At 45.3% G+C, this 7,650-nt stretch overlaps 1 long non-coding RNA gene across 1 annotated transcript; it reads right to left on the bottom strand.

The window, feature by feature from the left end:
- Nucleotides 1-710: 710 nt before the first annotated feature.
- LOC122234857 lies at nucleotides 711-2,226 on the bottom strand. Its single transcript, XR_006212795.1, has 2 exons — nucleotides 1,304-2,226; nucleotides 711-834 (listed from the first exon to the last, which is right to left on the bottom strand). It is a non-coding gene; the product is annotated as an uncharacterized LOC122234857 (long non-coding RNA).
- Between the last annotated feature and the right edge of the window lie 5,424 nt (nucleotides 2,227-7,650).

Below are 7,650 nucleotides of genomic sequence, written 5' to 3'. Positions count from 1 at the left end.
AGGATCTCCCTGTGTACTTCTGCTCCTGCCTTCTAACCTTCACAGATACTTCCTTCCAATAAATCTTTGGCTTGTCTAACCCTGTCTTGGCATCTGTTTGTCAGAGAACCTGAACGGAACCTGGTAGTAGGAGGGGTGCTAGAAAATAAGAGGTCAGATGGAGTTTGGAGACAGGCTCACTCACTGCCTGGCTGATAAAATGGACCAACTGAGTGGCCCAACTGCTGAAGATTTCAGGGTGAAGACCTAGGAAAATGTCCAGATGGGAAGAACTACCCTTGCAGGTATGACGATACCAGCATTTTTGTTTAAGTTTATTTATTTATTTGGGGGGGGGGGGGAGAGACAGAGAGAGAGAGAGAATGAACAAGGGAGGGGCAGACAGAGAGAGAGAGAATCCCAAGTAGGCTTTGAGCTGACAGCTGACAGAACAGAGCCCAACTTGGGGCTCGATCCCTCGAACCGTGACATCATGACCTGAGCCGAAATTAAGAGCCAGACACTCAACTGACTGAGCCACCCAGGCACCCCGATAATTCAAGCATTTGAAAGTGACGAGGGCACAATATCTCCAAGGACAACAGAGTTGCTACTTATTAAAGTGGTACTGGTGCCCGGCCAAAGAATAATGAGAAACTGAGGGCCATTAATTAAAGGCTAAATGTGAGAACCAGAGTCTGGACTCTGCTAGTTTACAAAGCAGCCCTTACCTCCTGCAGTGAAGGTGTGGACAAAGCTGGGGAGCAGACATAGGACTTGACAGTGGGAGTCGCAGAGCTCCTGAGACATTTAAATCCTCAGCCAATGAAGGTCTGTTTTGCTAAAGAAAGGGCTCTGGTAGGGAAAACACAGAACACTGAAACATGAGGTGGGAGAACTCCAGGGATATTCCGATGATTTGGGCAATGCAAACCTCCCTGAACCCCTAGAGCTTGGAGAGGTGGTCCAGCCCTTCTCTGTAACAGCTAGCACTTCTCCTGTACGGGATGATACCACAGAGGCATCTTCCCCGCAAGGCAACGGTACGGAGCACTCCCTGTCTACACTCTGGACTGCTAGGCCAATAACTGGAGTTAAATTCCAGCACTTCTTGGTTAGGGATATGTTGAGCCTGACAAGAAAAGAAATAGATTACACACCAAAGGAGCTGCAAGAACTAGCATCTACTGGCGGGAGCCAAGGGAGTACTGCTGGGATTGAGTTTCAAGGGGGCGGGAGTTTAATACTGAAAGAGGATGAATCATTCCTTTTGCCATGGGATTTAGCACCTTGGCAAGGACCCTAGGGAAAGGGGGACACTCACTGTTAGGATGGCTCCTAGAAGCCTGGAGAAAGTGCTGGCCAATGTTGAGCCAAGTGGAAACACTGTGCTGCCCTGGTAGCCTGTGGAGGAAGAAATAAAGAACTGAGGGAAGTTGGCATGATGGATGGATATATTATGTAAGGCCAGAGACGACCGGATTATGTTCATGGGAAAGCCTAAAAGACACACCAGGTGTGGACACACAAAGTCCCCAGGAATGTGCTGGTGAGAGGAACACTAACATCACCAAATAGTTCAGTGCTGGTTCTCCTCTGCAGCCCAGAGCTGATGGTAGGAAGAGTCCTCAGGGCAGTGAGCTCATTAAAATCCATCACGATCATGTCCTTGCACCCCAAACACACCAGTATGAGAGGTCAAGTGGTGGTGCTTAACCATTAAAAGCTAGGAGGCAGTAATGACCAGCAAGGGTAGAGGGGCAGCCAAATAGCCTTAATCTGCAGGGAGGTTGGAAAATCATTAAAGTATGGTGTCCTTGAGGCAAACAGATGGATATTCATTAATGGTACTCTTTGACATCTACAGCCAGAAGAAGGCAAGAATGGAGGAGACTGAGTGTCATCACACAAAAAAAGGTCCAATCTCTTGCTCAGTTACCAGACTCGAGCTGGAACCGCTGATCCGAAGAGGTAGCTGGGTCCCTGAGGGGAGGGACCTTGCAAAACCACAAGTATATGCTATAATGGTTTCTCAAAAGGACCTACAGTCATTTACTTATTGTAACTGTGCACTGGAGAAAGGGGAATACCACGATATGGCAAGGATTATTGGACCCAGGGTCTAACATTTTATTCTCAAAGACCTGAGGGTCATCATGACCCTGTTAGAATGACAAGTTCTGGGGAATCTTATAAATGGAAAAGTCTAACTTATAGTAGGTCTACTGAGTCCACAGACTTATCCAGTTGTCATTTCCTCAGTTCACCAGTGTATAATTAGAAATTATATAGTCGGCGGCGGGGTGGGGGGCACTGTGTGGCTCAGTCAGTTAAGTATCTGACTTTGGCTCAGGTCATGGTCTTGCAGTTCGTGAGTTTGAGCCCTGTGTCCGGCTCTGCACTGACAGCATGGAGCTTGCTTGGGATTCTCTCTCTCCTTCTCTTCCTGCCCCTCCCCAACTTGCACTATCTCTGCCTATCTCAAAAAAACGTTAAAAAAATGATATACCTGTAGTTGGAATAACTACCCTATTGGGTCCTTGACCATAGGATAAGAGCTGTGAAAAGAAAAACAAGTAAAAAGAGCCTTAAATGCCACCTCATCCCCCCAACCAAGATAGTATATCGAAAGCAGTATTTATTACACTGGGGGTGGGTGGACAGGCAAGGAGCAGGTATGGTCTCTTCATATCTCCATTTAATTTGCCAGTCTGACCTCTGCACAAACCAGATGGTATGTGGGGAACACTGTAATGTGCACCACTGCAATCAGTCAAAAATTATAGTGCTGATCCCAGTTGGAATTTGTTGGTAGGCCTCAGGTACACGGTATGCAGCTGTCGATTTGGCAAATGTGTTTTCTATTCCAGTTAGAAAAAATGATCAAAGTTCACACTCACATGGAATGAGCAATATTCACTTAATTTTGTCCTAGGGTTTTTAACTGTCCTGTGCTCTCTCATGGTCCAACAAGATCGAGGCTGACTGGACATCCCACAGAGCATTTATACATTGCATTGATGACTTCCTGCTGACCGGACAGGACAAGCAGGAGATGGCTGACATGCTAGAAGTGTTGGTAAGGTACATGTGGTCAGAAGGACGAGAAATTAATCCTATCAAGGTTCAGCACCTGTCGTGTTAGTGACCTTTTAGGGGTCCAGTGATCAGGGGTGTGCCACCGTTTCTCTTCCAAAATGTAACTGCTGCATTGAAAGGAAGCACTGTGCCTAGTAGATACATCTGAGTTCTGCAGGCAACACATTTCACACCTAGGAATACTTACTGCTTTGGCTCATCTGCTGGGTAATACAGAAGGCTACAGGTCTAGGCTATGGTACAGGCAGCCCTGAAGTACAGGATCGGAAGCATCAGTGGTATAAAAAGATGTAGTGTGAAGTTTATGGTAAGCCCCAGTGGGAGAATCAGAAGACCTTAGGATTCCAGAGCAAGGCCATGCTATCTGCAGTGCAAAATTACGCATTTTGGGAAGTAGCTCCTGGCACGTTTATTGAGCTCTGATAGACACAGGATGCTTGACGATGAACACCAAATACACCATTTGTTCACAACTGCCCATTTTGGAGCTGAATTTAGTCAGAACCACCAAAACATAAAATTATATGAAGTCAGAGGCAGTCCATCAAAAGACTAGAACGCTACATCTGAGAGGACCAAGCAGGACCACAGGGCACAAGGAAGCCATATGAGCAGGTAGCATAGACCTCCATCCGCATCACCCGCCACAGTCGCATCAGGGTCATTCCCCGCATTTGTACCGACAGCCATGGGGGGTTAAACCAGCTGAAGGAGGTGGATAATGACCGAGTTAACTGATAGGTTGGCTTGGCTCAGTATGTGGGCACAAGGCACAAATGGACCATGGCTATGCTAAAGGCACATGAAGGGATGGCCTTGAAAAACAGTGGGAAGACCTTCCCAATGGGTAGATCTATAAGCAATGTACCTGGTTATCATTTTATGCAGAAGTGGCCTTAGGTGAGATTCCTGGGCAGTGGTCAATGACTGGTCAAGGTGTGGAAGGAAGAGGGCCAGGAGATCTGATAAGGAGGTCTGGAGTAGAGGTATATATGGATGAACAAGAGGGAGTCAAAAGTAGATATTTTGTATAACCCATTAATGCCCATCAAAAAAATCCACAATGGAAGAGGCTCTGAACCACCAAGTAGACAAAATAACTCTGTTAGTTGGTATTAGCCAGCCTGGAAGAGGCACAAGGGGCATATGGATGGAATGACTTGTGGCAGAGATAGAGGCTCTGAATGAGTGCAACAGATGAATTCCCACTCACCAAAGCTGATCTAGCTATTGTGTCTCCGACTGTCCAAACTGTGCCAGAGACCAGTATTGTGCTGATACGGCACTATTTATTCCTTGAGAATAACAAACAACCATTGGGTGTCAACAAGACTACAGTGGATCCCTTTGATCCTAGAAGGGCCACCAAGTCAACTTCACAGAGACACCTATACCGGCATCCCCAGATATCAGTCATAAAGCGTCAGTCAGCACCACAATCTGAGCATTAACAGAATGCCTAATTCACAGGCATGAGTCCCACTCACACGGTATTCATCCAGGAAATCTACTTCAAAGCAAAGCAGGTAAAAGACTGGGCCCAACCAAAGGACCCCACTGGTCAAGTAACACACACAGTAGAGAAATATGCAATCTCGGGGTGCCTGGGTGGCTCAGTCAGTTGAGTGTCTGACTTCGGCTAAGGTCATGATCTCAGTTTGTGAGTTCAAGCCCCGCATCGGGCTCTGTGCTGACAGCTCAGCCTGGAGCCTGCTTCGGATTCTGTCTCCCTCTCTCTCTGACCCTCCCTGTCCTGTGCTCTCTCTCAAAAATAAACATTAAAAAAAAAATTTTTTTTAATGCAATCTCATAGATCAGTGGAATGGCCTACTAATGACATAATGTAAGCACCAGCTCAGATACAATATAGTTGGAGTACCACCTTCTGAATGCAGTAAACCCATCAAATCACAAACCTTTACATGTATCTGAGGACCAAGGGAGAAAAGGAACAGCTCCATCATTCCTGGTGACCTAGTGCTTACCATTCCTAACACTCTGGCTCTGCAGGGTTAGAAGAACTGCTTATCAAAGGGGTACACACTCTTGCTACGGAACACAGCAAAACTCCCTCTTAAGTTATGACTATCATCAAAGTATTTTGGACTTCCATCCAGCAGGCTAGAAGAGTGGTCAGCCTGCTGGAAGAAATAATTGACTTTGACCAGAGGCAGCTGGGGGGAGAGAGAAGAAATATATGCAGAACACAGGCAACCCCTTTGGTGCCTGCTGGTATTCCCTTGATTCACAGCAGCTGTTAATGGATATGTGCAGCAACCCCAGTCTGAGAAGGATACGATTACCAAAGGTTCAGGCTCCTCAGGAATAAAGGTTTACGTCACACTATTAGATTAGCCACCAAAACTTGCCAAGGTGATATCGCTGTGAATGAGGACATTTTAAAACGGATGACAGAAGACAGAGAAGATGAATACTAGTCATGGCTCTTGAGAGGCAGGGGTTACTCACCATTCAACCAGACTCCTTCTTCTAAAAGAGGTGCATGGAAATCACAGAGGAGTTCCTCCCCAAACCTGTAAGAACTGGGTCTGTGTGGCACAAGAGGTGCGGCAATAGAAATGCTCTGCTCACAACTCCTTCAAGAGCCGGCTGCAGGAAGTATGGCTGCCACCACTGCATTTGCTGTTAAGGTCATGCTTCCCCACGGCCGCTCCCTGCCACTGACTGAGCACAGTGAGGGTACTAGTGCTGGCCCATTCTTGAATACAGGACTCCTCTGACAAGCAACTTTGGTTCCAGGACCACCCATTCAGCCTGGCACGACCTTTCTTAGAACCACACGGCAGCCTGAGGCTCCTCCCACCCAGGCCTCCTTTCTTCCTCCTCCTCTGTCACAGTTGTCAAGCCTACAGTCCACACACAAGGCGCTCCCTGTGTACTGCTCCCTCCTTTTTATCCTTTACAGACAGTTCCCGCCCATAAATCTCTTGCACATTTCATTCCATTTAGGCATCTGCTTCTTGAACTACTTCAAACTAACCACGGCTCGTGTTTTTGGATCAGTATTTGCATATTTCTTTGAAACTAACACCTGAACTAATAGCAGTGTAGGTGCACAAGATAACTTGGTTCATCTGAAAATCAAGTCATTAAGGCCTACAACAGATCATACGGATTAAAAGGTAGATAGTTGATCTCTTCTCAGCTTTAAGAAAAATATAGTAAAATATTCAAGATACCCAAGAAAGCATAAAAAATAGAATGAGCACACAACTTAAGAGATGACCTCAGGAAAAGGGCTGAAGTCCCCTGTGTATCTCACCCTGACTGTGTCCTCCTCCCATGCTCGGATATTGATCTTTATCATCCCCGTGCGTTTACATTTTTACTACAAATGTATGCATTTTTTTTTTTTAAAGTTTATTTTGAGAGGCAGAGAGAGCAGGAGCAGGAGAAGGGCAGAGAGAGAGGGAGAGAGAAAGAATCCCCAGCAGGCTCTGTGCTATCAGCACAGAGCCCAACGTGGGGTTCAAAGTCACCAACTGTGAGATCAGGACCTGAGCCAAAACCAACAGTCGTACACTTAACCGACTAAGCCACCCAGGCCCCCCCATATATATGCATTCCTGAACGTATATTTTTGTGTTTTTATTTTTTAAATTTTTTTCTTATTTTAGAGAGCGAGAAAGAGCGAGCATGAGGAGGGGGAGGCAGAGGGACAGAGAAAGAATCCCAAGCAGGCTCCATGCTCAGCATGGAGCCAGACATGGGGCTTGCTCTCACGACTGTGAGATCATGACCTGGACCAAAATCAAGAGCCAGACACTCAACCAAATGAGCCACCCAAGTGTCCCTATTTTTGTGTATTTAAAATAAATCTCTACTTAAAATTTCCTAAAACTGAGGTGATATACATTCATAATAGAGTTTATTAAACTACAATTTTTAAAAAAACAACATATGGCACAAAGAACTATTTATGATTTAGTAAGATTGAAGAGAAATCATTTAGCAGAAGCGGATCAAAGTTATAATGCTGAGATAAAGGATGTTTTATTATCTTGACCATAAACTGTAATTATTATTTAAAAAGTTATATAAATTCAAGCTGATCATCTTTAAGGTCTCAAAAAGCCAAATACAAATAAAACACAGAAAATTGAACTGAAAAAAGTTCTGACATAATTCTTCCCCATGTTATGTGTAATCATAGGAAGAATCATTGCACTAATTATCCAAAGTAACATTAAAGGTAACCAAAGAGATGTCTGGTCTTGAAGGTAAATTCAAACATAGAGTATATCTATAATAATAGGTCAAAGTGAAAGTATATCCGCATTTTCTTTTTTTTTTTTTTTTTTAATGTTTTTATTTATTTTTGAGACAGAGAGAGACAGAGCATGAGCAGGGGAGGGGCAGAGAAAGAGAGGGAGACACAGAATCTGAAGCAGGCTCCAGGCTCCGAGCTGTCAGCACAGAGCCTGACGTGGGGCGCGAACTCACGAACTGTGAGATCATGACCTGAGCTGAAGTCGGACCCTCAACCGACTGAGCCACCCAGGCGCCCCTATATCCGCATTTTCTAAAAGGAATAAGTTAGTTTGCAAATAC

Source organism: Panthera tigris, chromosome F2 (genome assembly GCF_018350195.1).
Source record: "Panthera tigris isolate Pti1 chromosome F2, P.tigris_Pti1_mat1.1, whole genome shotgun sequence".
Taxonomy (NCBI): Eukaryota; Metazoa; Chordata; class Mammalia; order Carnivora; family Felidae; genus Panthera; species Panthera tigris.
This window is presented reverse-complemented; position numbering and strand designations above follow the sequence as displayed.